The sequence below is a fragment of the Eurosta solidaginis genome, chromosome 2 (assembly GCF_040869045.1).
Source record: "Eurosta solidaginis isolate ZX-2024a chromosome 2, ASM4086904v1, whole genome shotgun sequence".
NCBI lineage: Eukaryota > Metazoa > Arthropoda > Insecta > Diptera > Tephritidae > Eurosta > Eurosta solidaginis.
In genome coordinates this window covers 3,565,147-3,590,049 of record NC_090320.1, presented here as the reverse complement: position 1 = coordinate 3,590,049, position 24,903 = coordinate 3,565,147, and the positions used below count along the sequence as shown (strand labels likewise).

The window sequence follows — 24,903 nt, the reverse complement described above, 5'->3', positions numbered from 1 at the left end:
TTGAATGAACAGCAAAGGCAGTCGATTCTAATTTAAAAAGAGGATATGAGTAGCACTTGTTGTCCAAACACGAAAAACTAAAAGCGGATACTCTACACAAACACAAGAGCAGCAAATTTGGACAAAAAAAAATCTGTTGGATAAGCAAATGAAAAGTATTTTGAAGCTCGTAAACAACAGTGAAAAAAATACTTTGGGATTTTTCCAAATCGTATTTCTGACAACATGCATGAATATTTCAATGCAAAAAAAATTTATTGAAAAGGTTGCATGTGCTTTAAATTAGCCACAGAATTTGCGTAGATGCAACGCGTGCGTAAATTTTGTAAATTATGGCGGAAAAGAGAAAAAAAATTTAGGAATTATCAAGGCAAAGGAAATACTCCTTAGGTATATAAAACCTTAGCTGCGTTTAGACTGAGAGTTATATTTGCTGCAAGCCCCAATTTCTCTTGATATTATAGAATATTTGCCAAGTTCTTGGAAATAACAGTAATTGTAAAAATAACAATTTGGCAAATTTGTTTGTTAAGCAAATTTACAAGCAAGAGGCAGTCAATAAACAGGTAAGTCAAGTAACTTTCATTATCATTGTCATCTAATGTGTAGTAATAAGGAGAGATTGCCAAATTGCTCGATCCTTGAAAAGAAAGAGTAAAAATTATAATATAAATGAAAAAAATTGTCTCTACATACTCATACATAATTAAACATGAAAGTTGAGAAACAAGAAGACACTTTTTCTTTAAGGCACCCTAGAAAGTTTGCAAACAAAAATAACGCAACATACATACACCGGAGTTAATGAAGAAAAAAGTCTTTTTGCATATCATAAACAATCTTTTTACTATACTCAAAGAAAAAACAATTTTTTTTGACCACTTAATGCTTGAAACTTATTAATCTACCCACCCTATCTTGTCGTAGGGAAATGATTGGGATTGTATATATGTATAATTGATGGTTCGGTCTCTAGCTCATTACTGCTGAGCGATTTAAAATCCAATGTGCCTTCCCTTCTCTTAACCTAAAACAAAAATTTTCAAATAAATGAGCCCTTCCCCTGTTTGTCTCAGAATTACAACTCCCAATCTAGCATATTTGATATTTCGGACTCTTTCCCTTAATAGCAACTAATTTCTATTCAATTACTACTAACGGACAACCACTTCCTTACAAGAACTCGGCATGTATAGGATTAACCTGGTTTCATTGGGCCACTTAAGGGCAGTGCGTTGTCACAGCTTCCAAATACTTTTCCAGTTAAGATCACTCAAAGTGAAAATAACAAGATCACTCATCGATAAAACTACGTATGGACAAAATAAAGGGTAATCCATAACATATGTACAGATAAAATTGCAACACTCCGTTAAAATATCGATAAATTTTGTAAAAATAATCGATACCTTTTCAATCATAAATCGAACATTTTTTGATGGCAATTAAATATTTTTTAATAAAAAACCGGTAACTTCTCGATAGCAAATCGATATTTTTTGTATAAGAAATTGTTTTTTTAAATAATCGATAACGTTTCGATAATAATTCGATAACAAAGCAATAAATCGCTGATACAAAACCTTCAACTCATCAATATTCTTTGTTATGGCAAATGTATAACACTGCTATAAAAGATCGATAACTCGTCTGTACTATGCTGAATACGAAGCTATAAAAACCTTTCCATTCCTTTCCTTTCATTTCTTTTATCAATTCTACATTCTGTATTTCCCTATATCGTGATCAAAGATGTTTGTTTATACATCAAACTTAATATCTCAACCGATCCTAAGTTTCACTCTCCAAATTAATTAATGTAACAAAGGATTATTTTCTTTCGTAAGTTATTTCGCTAATTTTTTCACAGATAATTCTCTTTTGAAGTAAAAAGTCATGCACACACAAAGCTAACTTTAACCTTAAGAAAACTTTAATAACTAATATTACCACTCCTAGTGAGAATTACAGTTAGGTAAGTACATAGACACACACTTACATACAAATCATATCTATGACAACGCCTTGGTCTGTATGTGTATCAACAACTTGTCTGCAGCGATTTTTCACTGTTACTTTCTTATAAATAAGTATATTTTGTACTTCTTTTTCAAAAAGAAATAAATGAAAAGTGAAAGCCAAGTTAAACTTGTGTCACGTAATTGAATTTTTTTTGTTTTTTTTTTTGTTTTGTGCAAGGGGAAGAAGATATCATATTTCTTTTCAATACTAAGCTATAAACATTGTGGAGCATCACTGGTAACAGATGCATATTCTCAAGGAGTTTATTGTTCAGTTATAAGTTTGTTTAATTCTAAATTGCTAACTTTTATTTTGTTGTAGTTTTAAATTGGATTACAAACTTGTTTTGTTATTATTATAGGGCAGCTTCTTGTATTTACGTGGTCAAGAAATATGGTGGAAAAATCTCATAAAAATATATAAACGATTTGAAACAAAGTGTACGGATTGTGTATTTCAATGTGGAAAAAAAATGAGAAGGATGCATGAAAGTTCATGCTGGAGAGCTCATTTTCGATTGTTAAGTGAATTAACTCATATGCACATGTGGTTTGGTAATATTTCCATATCTTTTAGCTAATGAAAAGTCATATTCATATTTATGATTCCTTAGCTTATTCGACACAATTTAGGAAGTAGAAAAGATGTGCTCTAATTTTCAAAGCGGGAATTTTATATTTCGAAATGACTATAAGTAACCTTTGCTCAAGGTAAAGGAAACTTTAATCAGCGATTTCAGCTGGGTGCTTAAGCCTGAGGCGAGGGTTTATATAGCCTTAGGTTAGGCTGAACTGGGTGGTGCTTGAGGACCTCACATAGACTGAATGAGTCCATAATCTTACCAGAAGTTTGTTAAAAAGTCACTGCGTTGATTAAATTTGATGGAAATTATTTTATATATAAATTACGTTTAACTACGTCATATTAAGTTATTTTGTATAAAGAGTTTGCAACACGGAGCTTGATTTCATTCCTTAAAACGACGACAACATTTCTTTAATTTCTCTTTATTCATGAAATATTTATAAAACAGGCTATACATTTTTATGGCACACCCATAAAACCGCACTTCTTTTTAAACGATACAAATAAAACTACATCCTTCATTCTAAAAAAATTTAATTGCTGCCGATTTATCGCTTCATTTTTGCTAAAGTATTTGTATACGCAATAAAACTCACTCGAAATTGATGCTAAAGATAATTGAGAGATAAACATCACGCAGTAAATATGTTTGTATTTTATGTTGAAGTAGCAGAGGTTGTTGTACCTACAAACTATAAGTTTACCGCTTTGAAGAACAACAGCTACCAGTAATAATTAGAGTAGAAACAACTGATGTGCATACAACTATTTGTTGGTGGAGCAGCTTTATTTATTGTGATTGTTTTAGTAAGAGCTTAGGTTAACCTAACTCCTTCGCAGTTATTTTGAATTACGTACCTTGCGACCCAATACCCAGTTGCACTCTACAGCCATAAGAGAAATTATCGCGTAGTTGAAATCATCATATGGAGTAGAGCTGGATTTGATACGATTTTTTTAAGAATCGATTTTTTCGATTCGATTCTAGAAAAAAATCGATTTAATCGATTAAATCGAACCAAGCAAGGTTTATTTAAATTTTGCTTATTCTTTGTAACAGTGTACTTGCTTACGTACTTAACCATTTACACGATTTTTCCCGACAAATAAAGCTGGACAGTTTCTCTCTCGTTTCGTTGCCTACCGACAAAATTGGAAGCATCAAGGAATGTCACATTGGTCTTCACTTGATCCTTTCATCGTGGTGAGATAATTAGTATAGTCCATGGTTCAACTATATGGTTGGCTCATCTGTACAAAAACAAAATATGTTAGTTCAGATTGTCAAAACTTGCGTGTAGGTGTTATGCGGATTGAATGAAAAGAAAACATAAAACTTGGCGGTTTTTGTAAGTAGTAAGAAAATGTTGCCAATGTGTTGGTTTCATTTTGAGTTTGCCATCTCCTTTTGACAATCCTATCGACGATGCAATGACAAAAATTAAATCAGCTGATGAGATGAGTCAACCATATAATTGAGCCATGGTATAGTCTTTACCGAAATGTCATACTTTTTCAAAATGTAGAGAAACCAACCGTGGGAACATTAACCAATACACTTTATTCTTTAATACTTTTTATTACCATATGTATAATGTTCTCGCTTCGTTTACGGCATTAGAATCGATCTATGTTCAGCGTTATATAAAAAGGCAGTATTTATTACATACGTAAGGCAACATGTTCTCAATGTACGCTTGTAGCTTTTTAACCAATGAGGTATACGGAACTTTCAATTGACAACATACGGTAATTTGTGTCCTGGTTTGCGCAGTTTCTGTTAAAAACTTTATGGAAATATTTTCTTAGCTTATTGAAAATAAAAAGGAATAAGGAATTTAATTGACGAAATTTCATAAAAATTGCCACTTCTGTTTTCGTGTTTGCTGCTGTCTATGTCATAAAAAGTATTGATTTTATATATTTGTTTAAAGTGTGTTTCTTAATGTTACTCGTAAAGGTTATCTTCGAAAATCCTAAAAGGCTGCATATCTGTGCCAATCACTCTAATCAAAGCACAATCCAGTTGTTTTGTTCGCTCATCTACAGACTGAGACTTCCTCATGTTGTTTTTATTAGGTTCAAAAAAGGATTCTATAACAGCTGTTGATGAAGACGTTGATGACGTTGGATGTGACCCCTTCACAACAAATTGGTTGTATTTCCACTTGTTTGCATTTTTCTTTTCGTACGATTTGCATTTCGCAGAATAGCCCTGCACTTCACTAACATACTTCCAGACAACAGATCTGCGAATCTTTGGATTACTTATAAGATCGAATTCCCCTTCAGCCACTTTCAATTGGCTTACTAAAATCTAAAACTGGGCTATTAATTTCGTACTGAACACAATATCATACCACCAAATAGATAAACACATGTTCGATATATTGCTAACCAGAAGTGCGAATAAATTTCTTCATCTTTCTCCTTTCTCTCGAAGCCACCAACACAATAAAGCTAAATTTATAAAAACAAAAATTACAGATTTTATATTTATATATGTGCCAATTTCTGATATTTATGTTTGCTGGGTTGAGCACAACAAAACTGAGTATGAACAAAAAATGAGTGATCTACTTAGCGACAGAAAGGTATATAAAACTATAAGAAAGGATCCAACCCAACAACTTAAGCGAAGGAATAACGCAATTGTTAATGAGTTGTTCAAAGAAAACAAAATCAACATAAGAGAAAAATTTCAACTAGCTAGTACAGCAGCCGTCGCGCCTAGATTATACGGTCTTCCAAAAATCCATAAGGAAATTATGCCACTAAGACCAATCTCATCTTCTACGAGGGTACCTTGTTACAAGTTGTCCAAACATATTGGTGCTATACTCAAAAACATAATATCAGAAGATTTCAACATAAAAAATGCATTTCAACTAAAGGAGAGATTAAAGAATATTAACATAGAAGATGATGAACTACTCATATCGTTCGACGTAATTTCACTATTCACAAATATTCCAACACACCTAGCAATACAGACGATAATGAAACAATGGTCGCAATTGGAAAAACACACAAACATCTCAAGAAAACAGTTACAAAATATATTAGAGTTTTGTTTACGAGAAAATAATTATTTTATGTACAACTCGAGGTTGTACCAACAAACATACGGGATGCCAATGGGCAATCCACTATCTCCTACTATAGCGGATATAGTATTGGACAAAATACTTGACGACAGCATAGCTGAATTAAAAGAAAAGGATATATACATCAAATACATCAACAAGTATGTAGATGATGTATTCGCAATCATAAAAACCAAGGACGCGGAAGACATCTTAAAAATATTAAATGTGCAACATCCAAGCATAAAATGCACTATGGAAAAAGAAAAGGAAAATGAAATAGCCTTCCTAGATGTAGAAATAATTAGAAAAAACAAACAGTTATTAATGAATTGGTGCACTAAATCCATCGCATCGGGCCGATTAATTAACTATCATTCAAACCACCCTTGGAAGCAAAAAATTAACACCGCAACAAGTATGATAAGAAAAGTAGCGCGAAAGAGTACATTGAAGAAAACATGAAGAAAATAAAGAATATACTATTCAAAAATTGCTATCCAAGCACCTTTATTGATAGACTAACTAATAACACAATAAACAGAATTAGTCAAAACCCCGACAATTTACCGCCGGATAACACTAATAAAAAGTACATCGGTGTAACATACATACCGGGTCTTACTGACAATCAAATACTACATAAAATAATAAACAACAAAAATATTAACTACGCGCACAAGCCGAACAACACACTTAATTATATTTGTACAAAAATCAAAGATCCAATTCCAAAAGATCAACAAAATGATGTGGTGTATAAAACAACATGCAATGGTCGCGATGATGATAAATGTGGAAAATGTTATATTGGAACAAACAAACGACAACTGGGTATACGTATCAATGAACACCAAAAAGACGCAGCAAACAAACAAACGAACACCGGTTTAGCTCATCACTTAACAAAGAGCAACCATATAGCGGACTTCTCAAATGTCGAAATATTAGATATTGAAAAAAGAGAAAAAACGAGAATGTCTCTAGAAAGCATAAGAATACAACATCAAATACACAACACACTAAATTTTAAAGAAGACTTTGACAACATCAGCAGCGTCTACTCAGCTGTTATTCAGAGATGCAAATCAAAGTAAACAAAAAAATGCAAGTGCCAACTCTTTATGTTTGTTTAAAAATAAAGTGCAATTTATAATTTAATTGTAATATAATTAATGTAAGTAAAATAAAAAAATTTGTGTGAAGTGTTAGTTTCATGTTTATTGTTAGAAAAAAGTATCAAATGTTAATATGTAGATATATTATTTTTACATATTTAGCATTAAAGAAAATCCCCAGAAGATGACGTGAGAAAAAAGAACGTCGGAACGCGTCGGGAAAACAACAACAACTGTGTTTTAATTTTTTGACCACATGTGTTCAACCCAGCAAACAAAATTACAGAATATGTATTTATTCAAGCATCCGTAAAGTAGATAGTCATGAAAACTTCGATGCCTAAAGAATCGAACGATTTAAAAAAAAATCGATTCTACATCTGTAAAAAAAGATCGATTAAGAATCGAATCGAAATCCATCTCTAATATGGAGGTTAAATCAACATCTGGCTGAATAGTTGATCTTACTGGTAGTGTTTTCCAGAGTAGTCTGCAACCAGTTGCATTTAAAATGCAAAGATACTAGATTTAAAATAATTTCTTTTAACCGGAAATATGTTGCACCTAAAGATGGAATGTGCAAAAATAGTTTTAGATTTTTGTCAAATTACTGACCAGGCAACGCAAATAATTTTTCTTTTAAGCTAAGGGGAAGTGATAATGGCAAGACTTTATGTTCATCAACATAAATATTCAATTTATTTTACTATCAACACGCTTCAGCGGGCATTAATTTTTCAAGGGGCGAAGCAAATGAACTCAGCAGCCAACAATGTGGCGGAAATGACTGTGATTATATGAATAGAGCGAAAGTATTTAGAAGTCGTGTAACAAGAATAACAACAAAAAAGTTTATATCCCTGCTGCTTTAAAGTGTAGCAAATTTTCGCTAGACGATTTGTACAAATGCTTTCCTCCATCGACACTTTACTACTTTGTAATCCACTGCTGCTCGCCCCATGCTTAGTCTGCTATTTTCACATTTTTTGTTTTCCCCTTTTTTCGGTCATCTAAAATTGTTTATTTACCAAAACTATCGCAATTTTGTGGAAAGTTTTAACAAAATGATGCAGCAAGTGGACAAAAAGCTAAGACAAAACTGCAATAAAAGCTGTGTGTTATTTGTATAAAACGCACACATACATAGCATAAGCATACATATTAGGGTGGGTCGATTTGTATGGAAGAAAGTTAACCGATATCGCGCAATCGATTTTTCGATAGGATATGGGCTCAGGAAAAAAGTTCCACTACGCATACCCAAAAAAAAATAATATTCTTTGGTGCTTGCGAAAAAAAAATAGCGAAATGGTAAATTTTTCGACCAAAAAAACTCCCCAAAACCAAAAAATATTTTTTTTTTATTTGAAAAACTGTTCCAAAAACTGTTATCGCCAACGTTTTTACAACAGTTTTTTTGAAAAAAAATATATTTTTTGGGTTTTGGGGAGTGTTTTGGTCAAAAAATTGACCCTTTCGCCTCGAAAATTATTGTGACGAATACTAGCAATACTAAGGGGTACTATCATTTCTAAGCCGATACTGAGCAGTGACTTGTATGCAAATAACCAAATTAATCATTATGTCTACACATATGTCCATACAAGCAGCGGAGAGCAACGCACAAACACATGCATATATCTGAGATACTCCCGAAAGTATGTAATAATTTGTGCAAGTATCACTCACATATACACGCGCATATGAGAAGCTATACACGTGCATCTGTAGTTATAATTTTATAGCTAGTAACTAAGTAAATTCTGGAAACGCCTAGAAGTATGGAACGAGGAAATCGAAGAGTATAAAAGAGCGCAATATGAGCAATCAGCAATCAGTTTGATTTAAGCACGCTATCTGTAGAGAAGTAGTAGTGTTAATGTGAAGAAATTAAATAAAGGCCATTTTGCATTATTGAATAGTGGAGTTATTTATTCAACAGTTTAGTGATTCGAACGTTAGTAGAAGGTTGCAAATAAGAGGAATTTCACTAAATCCGTTACATTATTTTTGTGGAAATGCATAGTGGAACTTTTTTTCCTGAGCCCAAATCCTATCGAAAAATAGACGGCGCGATATTGGTTAACTTTCGTCCATACAAATCGACCCAGGTTAATACACATATTGGTTTAAAGTGATATTAAAGTGCAGCTTAGCAAAAAAATATAAAAATAAAATATAAAATATGTTAAGTGAATAAAATTGTTTTGCGTTTGGGAGTAGTGAATTGGTTTCTGCTTTAGGTAGTTTGTAGCATCCCGGCGCCTTAAGTTTTCTTACTTCAGCCAGTAGTTATTGTACACTTACAAATAAACATATTTACACAATTCCATTCACCGCAGTTGATATCCCTAGAAGTTAAGGTATTTATTGACTATAAGCAAACTTTAAGCTGTTCAGCAACTTAATTGAGCTTTTAATTGCGTTGTTTGGTAAAAGTAAATAAGAAAGCGCAGATGTGCAACAAATTGTTTGTTTGTATACACGGGCTACTAGTTTAATGGTCCAGTTTCAGTGGCCAGTAATTGAAAGAATAAATTTAGTAGACATTGAAAAATTGTGGTCGAGAAGAAAAGTCGCATTTGAGTGGAGTGCATGTAAAAAGCAATTATAGAGAAGTTTTGGCGGGATTTAATTGAATATTTAAAAACATCACTTTTCCCTTCTTTTTCTACTTTTTCTGCTTTTAATTTTTTTTTCTTCTTAATCGTCCCTTACCTTCCTACCTTTATTTATTTATTTATTATTTAAAGTCGACGACAAACTATGGTCGACTGCATAATATAAAAGATATATAAATATACAACTCAAAAGATAAAATTTAAGATATATCGAGCTTTCAACAATGTTATATTACAAACAAAGAAATATTAATGAACATTACTATTTAATTTCAGAATATAATAATAATAAGAAATATGAGCAGAAATAAGATCTTATGCCGAAATCTTATACTGGCGGAATGCATCAGATTCCGCTCAGCATGACTTCGGAATGCAGTGGATTCCAATCTCCCTGTTGGAATGCAACAAGATTCCAATCAGCATGTCATGGGAATCCGGCAGTGCTAAGAGTAGTGTAATGAGGATACGCCATCACAAGGCATAAAAAATTAACATGACCTGTGTTGTTGGAATGCACCGGATTCCAATCAGCTCGATGCCTGACCCATAAGATTATACTGCCGGAATGCATACGATTCCGGTCAGTGACTCTTGAAAAAGCATGTTTTTTACGTTGTTGGAATGCACCAGATTCCAATCAACACAGTACTGTCTTGTTCCTTCTTAATGAGACATGTTGATAAATGTTCCTCCGTCCTTAAGCGAGATAGTTCCTGTTTTTTATCGAAGGAATAAAATGCCGGCAAATTAAATTAGCTTGTATCTCTTAAATTAGATAGGCAAGTATTGCATTACGTATAGTGGCAAAAGTACATTCAAGACTGATGCAGCTATACAAGTCATTGTAGTGCGCGCACCAGATAAGAAGAGGATTATTTTTAGCAAAGTTTCGTCGACAAAGGGGTAAATAGAAAGGAACGTAGTGTCTGGATACTCTAGGGGGAACCGCAAAAAACAAGCGGCTGAGGAGGTCCGCGGAATCAATTTCTCCAATAATGAGCTTATGGATGAACAATACCCCCAGTAATATTCTCCGATTTTCCAGAGTGGGTAAGTTAATAAGAAGAAGTCTACTTCTGTATGGAGGAAGGTGGAGACTTGAGTCCCAATTAAGGCCGCGCAATGCAAATATCAAAAATTGCTTTTGAACTGACTCAAGACGCTTTATATGCTTTTGAGAAACAGGGGACCAAACGCATGAGCAATACTCGAGTATTGGACGAACCAGCGATGTGTAAAGAACCTTAGTGAGGTACGGATCATCGAACTTTTTAGCCCATCTTTTAACAAATCCAAGTAAACCCAACGCTTTGTTGGCTATAGATGAAATATGCATGTTAAAATTCAATTTCGGATCAAAAAGGACACTTAGATCATTTGCAATAGATATACGCTTTAGTTCAGTTCAGTTTTTTAAGCGAAGGAGCCGACAAAATATCGAATCTAGGAAAGCATCTGGAACTCTTTACTGGCTGGTTTCATGCGAGTAATATACATATTTATGAAGTCAAAAACAAAATAAGTATTCGAACAGCCGGCTGATCAAGAATTGGAATTTCAGAAACATATTATAGAAACCATTTGTGATTTTCTCCTATATTTGTAGAAAATCAATGTGTACAAATAAAACTATGTAGCACCAGAAAATACGTGGGCAATGATACTAACAGATCACGACTAGGTTGTTAAGAAACTTTCCACAGATCTCCGAAATATTGAATTTCTATTTATCCAGTTACGTGTTTTTTTTTCTCTCTCTCCCGCTCCATTTATACCTACCTCTTAATTCGTCTAACTCTATCTCTTTCTCAGTTGCTTTCTCCTTCCCTCTTTTTACTTGTTTCTAGCTCTTCTTATTATTATCTATCCCTTACTCCCAGTCCCAAGCTGAACAAAAATTTTTGTCGAAAAACAAAATAAGGGTAATGAAGATAGATGTTGGCCGATTCACAGAATTTCTTGAGAATCCATCAAGCCATTTCGAAGGAGCTCAACCACAAACACTGTGATACGAGAATTTTATATATAAGGTGAAATTAGCTGTCTCCACCACAGTTCCCTCCTGTTATGGTGGGCACCTTGAATTCATTATTAATATTGTCGAAATAGACGTGATTTCAAGCAGCTAATGCATATTTATCACACAAAGATTAGGGCTGCACTGTCTGGGAGGTTGGAAAGTACGTGATTGTAAGCCAACTACTAAATAATTGGAGCACGACATAGATGCCTATTAGGGGGCCAATGTGAAGTACGCAGAAAAGAGCTTGCAATAGGTACTCAGTAAGAGGATTCGAGAGCCGGAAAGAACCCAACTGGGTTACGGGAAAAAGTGTCTGTTCTTCGTTTTTTGGTGCATTGAAAACATATATGCTCTTCAATGCTGTGTTTGGTAGCCTAAACTTTTTAAATGATTGCTTAAATGTTGTACACAAAAACCACCTTGGCTGCCATTGTATTCAAATGCTAAAGTAATACAAAATTCCTACGCTACTCCACTCTTTTACATTTTATGCATTTAATATGCCATTCAGTTGAATAATTTTTTAGTCTCCTTCCTGAAACTTAATTAAAAATCCAATTCGCCTGTCTCTCACCTCTCGGCTACCTAAAAACTAGACAATGTGAACGAACAGCCGTCAGTTGCAATTGTTTTGCATTTAGCCGCTTGCTATGCAATTCATGTTTTGTCATTCCATTGACTTACAAACACACATACATGTTTACATACACGTCTCCCGACCTCCCGACGGAATACTTGACGGTAGTACCGGGGGGTAAATGGTACTCAGACGGTAGGAGGTTTAGTGCGGTTAAAGTCCCACACTGACTATGAGGCTTTCGATGCTTCCTCCTCGTAAAAAAAAAAATACACGTCTATGCTTGCTTTCGCTGAATTGAAGTGCATTATGCGATAAACCATTTGTAATGACTAGTAAAACACGAATTGAGTGCAATAGAATCAAAAATAAAGAAAAAAAACGCGAAAGTAATGTGGAAGAAGTGGCACGAGGACACTGTGCCAATACGCTAAAGTCGGCACATTCATACTAAGCATTTGAGTAAGTAGTCGATTGAGTCTAAGTTTGATAGATGCTTGAACTGTTTTGAAAGGTAAAAACGAACCATATAGAGTTTTTTTTTTTTTTACCAGTAATGCGGCTCTGGTTTCGAAAGCTTCAAGTTAAGCTTAAAAAATTCTAAAGCGAAGCCACGATAGTGTTTATGTTGAAGCTTTATGGCAGCTCAGAATGCTATGAGAAATTCCTTTGCTAAAACACGAACGCACCCGCAGAATCGAGCTCTGCAGTAGCTTGGTTATAAAAAGGCATGACTCAAGGATTGTTATCAAAATCCCGTCATGTGGAGACATATCGTATACAGGACTTACTTGAAGTATTCTGGATAAGTAATGTCCAAATATCAAAGGTGATAAGCGACTCCCTGAGAAGTATAGTGTTTTTACGCGATGGTTGGAAATGCGGTTTTATTAATGGGATTGACCGAGCGTGACTCTTTGAAATGCTCAAACCGAATCTATGTGCATACGTTTGTTGATGAGCAAATTTTCCTTCGCATGAAGGAACTGGGTAATATGTGGACGGATCTTACAAAAGTGCTGATGTCTGCCTACCAGTTTTGGAAGCACAGTCCTAGCAAAGAAATCTCCGCTGGGAACTCTCGGTTGATGAAAGTTAAACAGGAGCGGCTTCTTAAGCAGCCAGTTCACTTTTTAAAATTGAGCCTTTTAGCTTAACTAAGTTGTTTTCAGACAAAATAAGGAGACATGCTGCGGTAGTTCCTTATGGAAAGTTTTGTTTGAGTAAGTGTTTTGAAGACCGAAGACACATATGTCATCAATAGCGTTTGAGGACTTTCATGCGACCAAAGACTATGATCAAGCTTCTCACTTTGGCGATTGATTGCCCTCAAGCGGTATCTCTCTTGAGTTCTTTTCCTTCTCCTTCTCCTTGTAGTAGTAAACACCTTTGCTATAATTAATGCTATATACAACAAAGAATTATAGCCAATGTCTTCGATGCACTTTGGCTGTCAATGCAGACGCATAAACTTCTGCGTCTCTAACTGTTTTATTTAACATAGCTTACTGCGTTGAGCATTGAAAACATTTCTCTTCTAATATTTCGGTTGCAATATTTTTTTAAGCGCTATAAATAGCCTTTATAGAATACGGAAATTCCGACACTATTAAAGCTGCCTACATCACTAACCTTTCCATACCAAATTTTAATTGTACCCGCACAACATGTTTATAAGCAGCATAAAGAATATGGTTTACGCAACATTCGGTGGCAACATCTGTGCTCAACCAAAAAATGTTGCAGAGACATAGGGTATCCAAAGGAAACACAAAACAGCAGCGCACATGTACACATTGCCAGATTTGCTACTCCAAAGCCAGCTATATTTCACGAATTTTGTTTTGCTAAAGCTTTCCACGATTTTCCGCCTCTCCTTTTGCTTTCGGTCGCTGCAACATGCAACACAGAGCGCAACACTCATACAACAAGCATTTCAAAAATATCAATGAAACAAGCGGCGTTACAACAAATAATGTAAGCAATGCGGCTGAGCGGCATACCAACAACAAAAACAACGACATAACACAATCCTACACGCATTCGTATACGCTATGCTATGCGCCTCATATGCCGGCAAAATTTTGTGAAAGTTACACAAAGCGCAGTCGCCACCAAGCATCACGACAAATTTATATACGTTAATGTTGACTTTTGCTTCGCTGGTGCTTGTGTTGTTTGTTGCCTGCCACTCACTGCCATGGGCGACGAGGCTAAATGCAAAGCTTCCAGCAACACAGGCAATGTTGAGTTTCATCAGTACAATTTGTGCGTTCGGCGTGTGTGGTTGCGGTTTTGTTGACTACGCAGTGAAAACTGATAAAGTGACTTAACTTGAAAATAATTGAAAAACTTGCTACAAGTTGTTTTGCACGCTTTGTTGTGCTTTTTTTTCTGTTATTGTTTTTAAACGCATAACTGGATGTCATTGCATTGTTTTTGCAAAGGCAAATACTCCCAGTGTTGTAATGAAGTAATATCTATGGATGTATGTGCGCTGTTTTTGTTTTTTATTTGCATTTTCTAAGGCTCTTTTTTGATGGTTTATCGGCATTTTTGACCGACTTTGGTGACATTTTTTTTCATATACACGCGGGTGCATAGTGCTGTTGGGATTCGTGTTGCATACAACATTTACCGGGCTTGTTTAAGCCAATCATTTTTTAGAGCATGAAATCGTGCACCCGCCTACCTACATTTGGTAATGTGGTTATGTGTGCGTGTGATGTGATAGCGCAATCAAGTGGAGTTGCAAGTGCACAGCTGTAGTGAAGAGTGGAGCGTGACAGCAAACGTGCAAGGTGTTGCATACGTATTCATGACCAATGTTTTTTTTATTTCATTTTAATTTTTTCAAAAAACGTGTTACCATATTTATTTGTGTGTTTTCGATTTGTCACTGGATGTTTTTGTTTATTTTGGTTTTGCTGCCAATTTATTGGTTTTAGCGAATTTTTTTATGGTAATAAAGGTCGTTTACTTTTCGGCATGGCAGCAGCCGTTTGTTAGCTGAGTCGCCGAATCGCATTCACTTTCGATTTCCAGTCAATAAAATGTTTAATTAAGATTGTTTGCAAAGAATATAGGAGTGTTTGGAAAAAAGATTAATCTATGAAAATATAAAAAGTGTATCGTGGTTTGCAAATAAGATAAGATATAGTTATACGCAAAGAAGTAATTAAATTAAAACAAAACTATAAAACTTAGATTCCATTCTTCGGCTATAAACACATTTATGCGTGCCATAAAAGATATTGATAAAAAAATAAAATTTTATGTTAAAATAAAAAAATAAATGTAAGGCGCGATAACCTCCGAAGAAATTTTAGACCGAGGTTCTCTTCCAATTAGCGTCGTACTCCTTTTAATTTTTCCTACAAATTGGCGGGACGGGACGTACAGGTTTTTAGCCGATTTCGAAAGGCATATGCGAGGCACATGAGTTCCATTGAGAAGCTTGCCATGGCATAAATACACTCGGAGTGTTTGACAAATCACTGCCGAGGGGCGACCACGCTTAGAAAAACTTTCTTCTGATTGAAAAAACTGGTTTCTTAAATTTTGTTGTTGCTTTGTACGGGCGCGAAACCAGGATATTCGGTGTGGTAGGCGGAACACACTACCACGACACCGCGGCGGCCGCCAAATAACAAATAATAAAAAATTAAAAAAAAAAAACAAGTAAGGACGGGACTTCATACCTTTCATTAATGGGGCTGAACAATAATCTTATCCCGTTCGTAATCTCCAAATAATGCGGTGTATAAGATAAGAAATATATAGTGAACAGATGTACATACCTATACGATTTTTAAGATAAATATAAAATAAAAAATGGCAAAAAACCCCCTTATCTGAACGATCGGTTGTATAGGATATATATTATATATAGCTCGGATCGAAACGATTTTTACAGAAAATCTTCTACGATATATTAGAATATATATCACCAAGTTTCACGTTTTTATATTGGAAATTAAGAGAGAAATGGCCAAAAATCTTTCTATCTGAACGATCGGTGGTATGGGATATATACTATATATAGCTCAAATCAAAGTAATTTTTTAGGAAAATCTTCTGTAATATATTAAAATATATATCACCGAGTTTCACGTTTATACTTTCTAAATAGCGGCAGGAATGACCAATATCATCTTATCTGAACGATCGGTTGTATGGGAGATATATGTATGTTATAGTGGTCCGATCCTACCGCATCCGACAAATGTCTAATATAATACAAAAATACATCCTTGTGCCAAATTTCATTGACACATCTCAAAATTTGAGGGACCATTTGGCTATTTGGACGGACGGACAGACGGACATGGCTATATCAATTCAGTTCGTCGCCCTGATCAATTCGGTATACTTAATGGTGAGTCTATCTTCCATATTTCTCAACGTTACAAACATCGGACCAAAGTTAATATACCATTTCATGTTCATGAAAGGTATAAAAAAATTGTGTATAATTTCGATTATAGCTAATTGTTCAGATGTGATGCTTCTGTTATCACTCAGTCAGTAAGTTTGCTAGACTCGTAGAATCTAGGTAGAGTACAGCTATTCACTTAGTAATTCAATCGTAAATAGATTTCAGTGTTTTCCGAAGGATAAGGTTTCGTCACAAGAGCAAATAGTTCTATTCTTGCTTATATACTATTTCAAGAACAGCTTTTTATTGACAGCATTAAAATTGAATCGGTCAGAAAAACCCAAACCTTGCTAAAATATAATGTAGAATTTTCAGAATTAGATGAGAAAAATTATTTAAATATTGTCAATAGGTACTTAGTCTGGCGATCTAAGAGAACAATATGTGATATCTGTATGTATATGTATATGCATGCACTCCTCGGTATCTACGATTTTCTTAACCAATATTAAAACGAATATTTCAAAACTGTCGTTGGGTGGGCTTGAAAAGCACATTTTATTAAAATTTCTCAAAAATATTCGCCAGTTTATTTTTTAGAATATTTTAGAAATACTTTTAATAACATTTCAAAAGAATATCTCAAAACAGCCCTTCTAGCGTCTTCCTTGCAGCGGAATCACACTGGTGCCGAATTAGCGCAGAGCTGTGCCATTACTAGGCGGCACTAATTCTAAAAAAAAAAAACAAATAAATTCCTCAGAACATGGAAAATGTATTTGGGTTTTTGCCTTAGTAGAGTTTTTTCCTCAATCCAGTGCTATGAATTTTTTAATAATTAAGAAAATGTCCGTGCCCATAAGACAGGTTTCTTGTTTTTAGAAAAATTTGTTTACTTTGAGAAAGAGAAGTCTATGGCGAAAAATTATTCCCAAATATAGAAGTAATGTTTAGGTAGAAGTCGATCTTAATTTCTCATTGAAACATATGGTACAGTCAATTTTTTTAGATTTTTATAGTTTGTCTGAAATGGGAAAGTGAAGTCACACACGTACATAGGCCGTTGATTTCAAAGTCTTACACGTCACACTTGTGTTAATTTTTCCTGCACTACTACTAGACGCCTCTCTACCGACTCTCATCCTGTCGAATAGCCTAGCAGCGGTAAAAGCGCTTTCGTCGCCACACATTAACTCAAAATTTGTGTGGGCTTGTAAGCGACTCATATCCCAGTTATCCACCAATCTAGAACTACGCGTTATCTGGGTCCCCGGTCATAGGGGGATAGAGGGTAACGAGAAGGCCGACGAGCTAGCACGCAGGGGCTCATCGGAGATGAACGAGGAAATAACCAGTGTCGAAGTAGGCATACTCTTAGCAGTAGCCAAGGGGAATATCCAAAGCTTCTACTTGAAGAAAGCACAAACAAAGTGGAATAACATCACCACCTGTGCAATATCAAAATCCATTTGGCCAAACTATGATGGAAAGAGGACGAGAAGTCTTATGAACAATCCAGGGCTATCCCACGCAAACTGATAGCAGTCTGCACCGGCCATTAGGCAGTAGGTACGCATGCGGAAAAGATGGGCATTCCGTATAACGAATACTGCAGAAGCTGCAACGATCCAAATGCCAGGGAGACAGTAGAACACTTTATGTGTAAATGCCCGGCTCTAGCTAGAGCCCGGCTAAGGTTCCTTGAAACCCCGTTTCTAGAAGACCTCAGAAGGTTATCTGTGATAGCAATCCCGAATATTCTTAATTTTATCAACAACTCTGACTGGTTGTAATACATTGACCGTAACATTCCGTAGGTTTTTGACGAGTTACATGGCATCAAAACGGCTTTAAATAGCTACTTGGGCGACCAGGGTCGCAGCCATTTCACCTACCTATCTACTAGACGCCTCAGTTTTATATCTCACTAGCTTCCTACCAACTTAGTATTTGCTCATAAAATTTGCAAACATCTAGAGTCACTACTTGAGAAGATGTTACTTAAATTTTGAGTCAAAATTGAGCCAAAATGTTGCACGTCACTATAGAATGCCCCGTAGGTAAATACAAATATCTTTTCCGAAAATGCTTAAACGCTTAGATATGTATATATAGTGCTAATAACATGATCGAAGAAAAAAAAAAACAAAAAAATATAAGGAAAAAGTAACTCAATAAAGAATTGCAAATATTTCAACGCAGCCGGTCTGCCACCCACCTGAATGTCATTTGCCTAATATTTATTGCTGTCGCACTCTGGGAACAAGTGAGTCTTAACATGTGACAAGGTGAATAATATATAAACGCACATTATTGCATACATACAAGCGTACATAGCTAAATATTTACTGTATAGGCATAAAAAAAAAATTAAAAAAAGAAGAAAAATGCATCAAATAGCGAAAATTCAGCTTTAAAAGGCGTTAAAACATACATACATAGGCAAACACCAAAATATGCTTGTATTAAACGCGAGTTAAAAAATTATACTCAAAAAAATAAAAAAAGTGAAAAAAACTGCTAGAAAAAACAAGCACTTTGCCAATAATTCTGGTAGTTTATGGACGCGGGATTCTTTTGTGTTGACCCCGTTCCACTGTTGTGCCAATTATCGGCGTAATTGTTGTTATGTTAAGTGAGTTATTGTTGTTGTTTGTGCTATATTTGTGCGTAAATATTCGAAAGTGGTTGACCTCCTCAAGTGGCAAGGGGGCGTGCTGATGATGATTTTAACAACTACAACACTTAATAACGTTACATGGCTGCAACAGCAAAAAAATAACAACAAAAATTTTTGCGAGAAGAGGTAAATATATTTATGTATATAAGTTTAAGAGGCAAAACAGAAAATACAAAATAAAAATAAGCTGTAAGTTAAATTTAATGCAAACGAATATGCGAAAAACGCAAGACAGAATTACAACAAAAATGCGTAATTGCACTGCTGAAAGACACGTTTCATTACGCTGAACTCAACGCACTTGAAAAAGAGTTAATGAGTCATTGTAGTGAATTCAATTGATTTGATTTGCGTTGCTGTTGATTGAAGCAAGCTATGGGCGAGATATGGAGCATGAAAATTGCGCTATTTTATTTTAAAACTTTTTTGCAGCTACTAAAAAGAAAAAAATTTCAATCATCGTTTTATTATTTATCAAAAATGAAATGCTAAAAAACGGCGTTTTACTTTGTAGAAATTCGCAAATGATGGCAAAAACACGTAGTGTCTTAAACTTTTGCGTAAACTAAAGAAAATTAGTAATTTTGTAGATCAGATTCGGCTTGGACTCGGAAAAGCCCTATCTGAATGGAACAAAGGTATATTTGCGCTACATTATAAATTGTATTCGTAAGGTGCCAAAATTACGAGGACGGCGCCCACCGTTGTGTGATGGTAGCGTGCTCCACCCACCATACCGATGGTCCTGGGTTCAACTTACGGCAAAGTAAAATGAAAAATTTAAAAAAGAGTTTTAGCAATTGAGGGCAGTGGTTCGGCAAACACTCCGGGTGCATTTCTGCTATGAAAAGCTTCTAAGTGAAAATTCATATGCCTTCCGGAATAAAACATGTTGGCTCCCGCCCGCAAATTTGTAAGGAAAATTAAAAGGGGCACGACGCAAGCTGGAAGAGAAGCTCGGCCTCGGCTTTAAAATGCGCCAAGTATTTGTTTTAATTTTTTTCCTAATACATGTACCAACAATTTCTGAAAATTGAAGTAAGAAGTTTGACGCTTGTTGAAAAAACTTTAAAATAGCAAAACGTAATTGTGGTAATGGTCTTCTTCTTTCTTATTTCTATTTGATTTGCTTTGACTGCCAAAATAAAGAAGGCAGCAGCAACGTGAAATAAAATGCAAACTTTAGTGTTAATTTCCTGCGTTCGATTTTCAAGAATGTAATTTAAATGTTGCTGTTCTGTGAAAATTTTCCGAACAAAGCACTCACGACAGGAAATAAACCTAATTTCGATATTTAATAATTATAGTGTTAACTACTTTGTACTCTACTTTAATTTTTAAAATAATTTTTAACTGAGTTTTCATGTTAACTTAAAATTTTTGAATAACTACAAAAAAAGAAAATTCTAATTAGTGTTAAAATATCTAAACTCAAAAATAAACAAAAATAAATTTTTCAAAATAAAATAAATATTTGGTTTATTACCAAATATAATAATAAACTTTTTTATATGTAAGTATATTGAGCAGCCGCGGATATTAAGATAATTTGTGAATGCCGTATGAGCCCGTAGTTGGGTTTTACTGGGGTGTGATACATGGCCGATCGCGTTAACGTCTTTCTTTTTTAAACGGTTTTATTTAGCTTGACTTGACGGCGTTGACGGCGGGCCGTCACGAATTTTGTAATTAAAATTTAAGTATCTTCCCGATAAGCTACAAGCTTGAAACTTGGAATATAGTTCAGAATCCGATGACAATGCAATAATAAGAAAAAAAAATCCGATAGTTGGCGCATGGATCGAAATATTTCAAAAAATCGTATTTGTGGTCCGATTTGGTTCATATTTGGAACACATAATACATACATCAAATAGAAACCGACCTATGAAGAAATCTCCGCTAGGTGGCGCAAGGATCGAGATATTCACAAAAATCGTATTTGTGGTTCGATTTAGCTCATGTTTGGAACACATAATACATACATGAATAGAAAGCGACCTATGAAAAAAAATCGGCGCTAGGTGGCGCAAGGATCGAGATATTCACAAAAGTCGTACTTGTGGTCCGATTTGGTCCATATTTGGAACACATAATACATACAGGAATAGAAAGCGACCTATGAAAAAAATCGCCGCTAGGTGGCGCAAGGATCGAGATATTCACAAAAATCGTACTTGTGGTCTGATTTGGTCCATATTTGGAACACATAATACATACATGAATAGAAAGCGACTTATGAAAAAAATCGGCGCTAGGTGGCGCAAGGATCGAGATATTCACAAAAATCTTACTTGTGGTCCGATTTGGTTCATATTTGGAACACATAATAAATACAAGAATAGAAAGCGACCTATGAAAAAAATCGGCGCTAGGTTGCGCAAGGATCGAGATATTCACAAAAATCGTACTTGTGGTCCGATTTGGTCCATATTTGGAACACATAATAAATACAAGAATAGAAAGCGACCTATGAAAAAAATCGGCGCTAGGTTGCGCAAGGATCGAGATATTCACAAAAATTGTACTTGTGGTCCGATTTGGTCCATATTTGGAACACATAAGACATACAAGAATAGAAAGCGACCTATAAAAAAATCGCCGCTAGGTGGCGCAAGGATAGAGACATTCAAAAAAATCGTACTTGTGGTCCGATTTGGTCCATATTCGGTACATATAATACATATGTCATCCAGACAGAATTCAAGACAACCGATTTAAAGAATTTAAAATGACACTTGCTTTATTCAATTCAAGTTAACGACTGACTCTTTCTTTACATTTCAAGAATAAAAATCAACATTTTAATATATGATAAATTGAGTACACAAGGGAGAATGAACTTTAAATAAAATGAGAATATACAGATTTGCCAGTAGATATAAAAGGTGTGATGACATCTCGGCCTCTCCTGACAGAAACTCGAGTTAACCATGATAGTCATAATCTTCGGGATCACCAACATCATCAATTTCCGGGAACAATGCACACCACGGCTTCACCTTGTCTGATGTTGCAATCGTACTATACCTTCGCTACGAATGTTGTATACCCTCCATGTCTTCGACAACATATCGATTAAATCGTAGAACTTTCTTAACCACATATGGTCCCTTATATTTCGGATGCAACTTTCGGGACTCACCGGTACTTGAGGGTGGGGCCTCAATAAACACTAACGACCCTTCTTCATATGGCGATGGCTTCTTATACCTTGCGTCGAATTTTTCTTTCCATTTGACCCTTGCTGCTTCAATATTACATATTACTTCGCTACGTCGCCCTTTCATTTGCAAGTTTTCATCTTGTCTCTGCATAGTGCTAACCCAGTCATCAGTCGACAAGGTCAATATTTTCGCACTGACATCCTCGACTTCACATGTCACCGCAACCGGCGAACGACTCATCGCATCTACATGACCCATTGACAACCCTGCACGATGTATTATATTACAGTCATACTCCAAAAGTCTCAGTAGCCATCGAGCTACTCTTGACTTCATTGGTGTTGATATTTTTGCTGTAGTGATTGCTTGGCAGTCTGTTACAATATCAAAAGATTTTCCCATTAGAAACATTCTAAACCTGGTAATTCATTTCTTGGGACTACACACTCAACTATAATAAGCTCCGGCTTCAGGTCATTTTCCTCTCTCTGAAGCAATATAGCTGCGATGCCAGCACTCGATGCATCAGTATGCAGCTCATGTTCTTTCGTGATATCATAAATCGTTAGGACTGGGGCTCTGGTAATCGCTCTAATTCACCGACGGAACGCTTCATCATGTTCTGTACTCCAATAAAAAATGACACTCTTTCTAGTTAGGTTGGTGAGGGGCTTAGCGATGTGAGCATACCCGGGAACAAACTTACGGAAAAACCCAGTCAACCCCAAAAACCTACGAACTTCCAATGGATTACGCGGTGTCGGGTATGACTCTATTGCTGAAGTTTTCAAATTACCTGGCCTTATGCCATTTGCATCGACCTGATGCCCCAAGAAAATAACCTCATTCTTCAGAAATGAGCACTTCGATAACCTCAATGTCAAACCTTCTCTCTGTATAATCTTGAGAAACTCTTCTAAATAAAACAAATTTTCTTCAGCACTATCAGAAGCAATAACAACTTCATCCATGTAACTGACAACTGCTTTCTTTAACGGCTCAACCAATTGTGACATCATTCTCTGGAAAGCACACGGATCATTTCGTAAACCGAATAATGAAGATTTGTCCAGGATCACCCAAAATAAAAACGTAGAACAGACCAAGTAATAACGACAAAGGTTTGTGATAAATGATTTAATTCAAGTAGTTAATAGATAAGTATTGATTACAATTTATAAAATATACAAGACGTATCAAAAAGAAACGTGTTCACCTTAGCGAGATCTTTTAGAGAGAGAGATAACAAAAACGGAAGAAGAATTACAGAATCCGCCATATTTTTAATTATGACATACAGAAAACGAAATGTAGTTGCCACATTGTAAGATACAATTTAATTGCTAAAAGTGATAACCTCAACAGTATCCTGTTAAACTCAAGTTGTCCACTGGGTGTTACGAATGCTGTAAACTGTTTTAAATGCTCCTCTACTTCAATTTGGTAGTAGCCAGACATAAGGTCTAAAGTGGTATACAATTTTTTTCCAGACAATGTCGCCAAGACCCCATCCACTGTAGGCATCAACCATGGCTGTTTCTCAGTTATTGCATTCAGCCCGCGATGGTCTACGCAGAGTCTATCTTCTCCATTCTGTTTACGTACCAAAACGACAGGTGATGCATACAGAGAATGTGATTTTCTAATAATGCCCAATTCCAACAGCTCTTCAATAATGTCCTCAACTACACGCTGTTTTGGGATAGGAATGCTGTACGGCTTTTTAGCTATTGGTCTCTGACTCGTTAACTTTATGTCCATTTTGAATGTTTTCGATTTACCTAACTCAGGTAATTTTTCTCCAAAGCAATGCGAATACGCATTCATTAAATCAAACAAACTTTCGTTGACATTAGAACTTAACGAGCTTCCAATGTCTACAACATTCCTATTAATTGCCATAACTTGACAAGTGCCATTTTCAATAACTACCTTTCCCTTTGCAAGCACATCGATCCCAATAAGTGCATCATGCGTCATCACGGAGTCGTTTATAATTAGCAACTCAACTATACGTACGACTTAATCAATTTTTATATGCACTAGTATTTTCCCGTGGCAAAGAATTTCACCACCAGCGAACTCAATTAACTTTTCACTACACGCAATGACACATGCACCACACCTTTTAGCAAACGATTGCTTCACAAGGGATTTGCTACTACCCGAATCAATCAGCGCTTTACATTTTACCTCAGATACGCCGATAATTAAAATATATTTACATAACTCTACGCATTTACTTCGATTTTCAATTTTATTTACTTCTGATTCACTTTCAAAACATTGCGCCTCTTCTTCTTGTTCTTCACTTGTTACTTGATGTACCCTATCGACTTGTTTTGCTTCAACTTTTCTTCTTGGCTTCACACAATTTCTAGAAATATGGCCTCGCTCCCTGCAATTGTAACAAATTGGCCCATATTCACTTTTGTTTACATTATTTTTATCAACATTGCCTACAATACTCGATGCCTGCTGCGTTTCACTTCTTTCGCCAAACCTATATCGGCTATCAACACTCGTAGCTAAGTTTGTAAGTGATTGCAACAAATCGGCACACTTATAAAATTTCATTGCGTTCAATGTTTTACGCATATTATCATCCGATAATCCATTTATAATATATTTAATTATGGCACT

The 24,903-nt window shown here is 35.3% G+C and overlaps 1 protein-coding gene across 10 annotated transcripts in view; it reads left to right on the top strand.

Moving 5' to 3' along the window:
• The window catches only part of rk (rickets), a 667,150-nt gene that overhangs the window by 567,919 nt on the left and 74,328 nt on the right, over window positions 1-24,903 (top strand). Inside the window, exons 1-2 of one of the 10 annotated variants that reach the window (XM_067764094.1) lie at window positions 14,323-14,523; window positions 18,681-19,219. The exons of 2 other annotated variants lie outside the window; for them this stretch is intronic. The gene's annotated coding sequence lies outside the window, so the exon portion shown is untranslated. Of the gene's footprint in view, window positions 1-14,322; window positions 14,524-16,086; window positions 16,414-17,371; window positions 19,220-24,903 lie in introns of those variants that run through there. 7 more of the 10 variants (XM_067764092.1, XM_067764090.1, XM_067764091.1 and 4 more) reach the window with 7 other exon arrangements.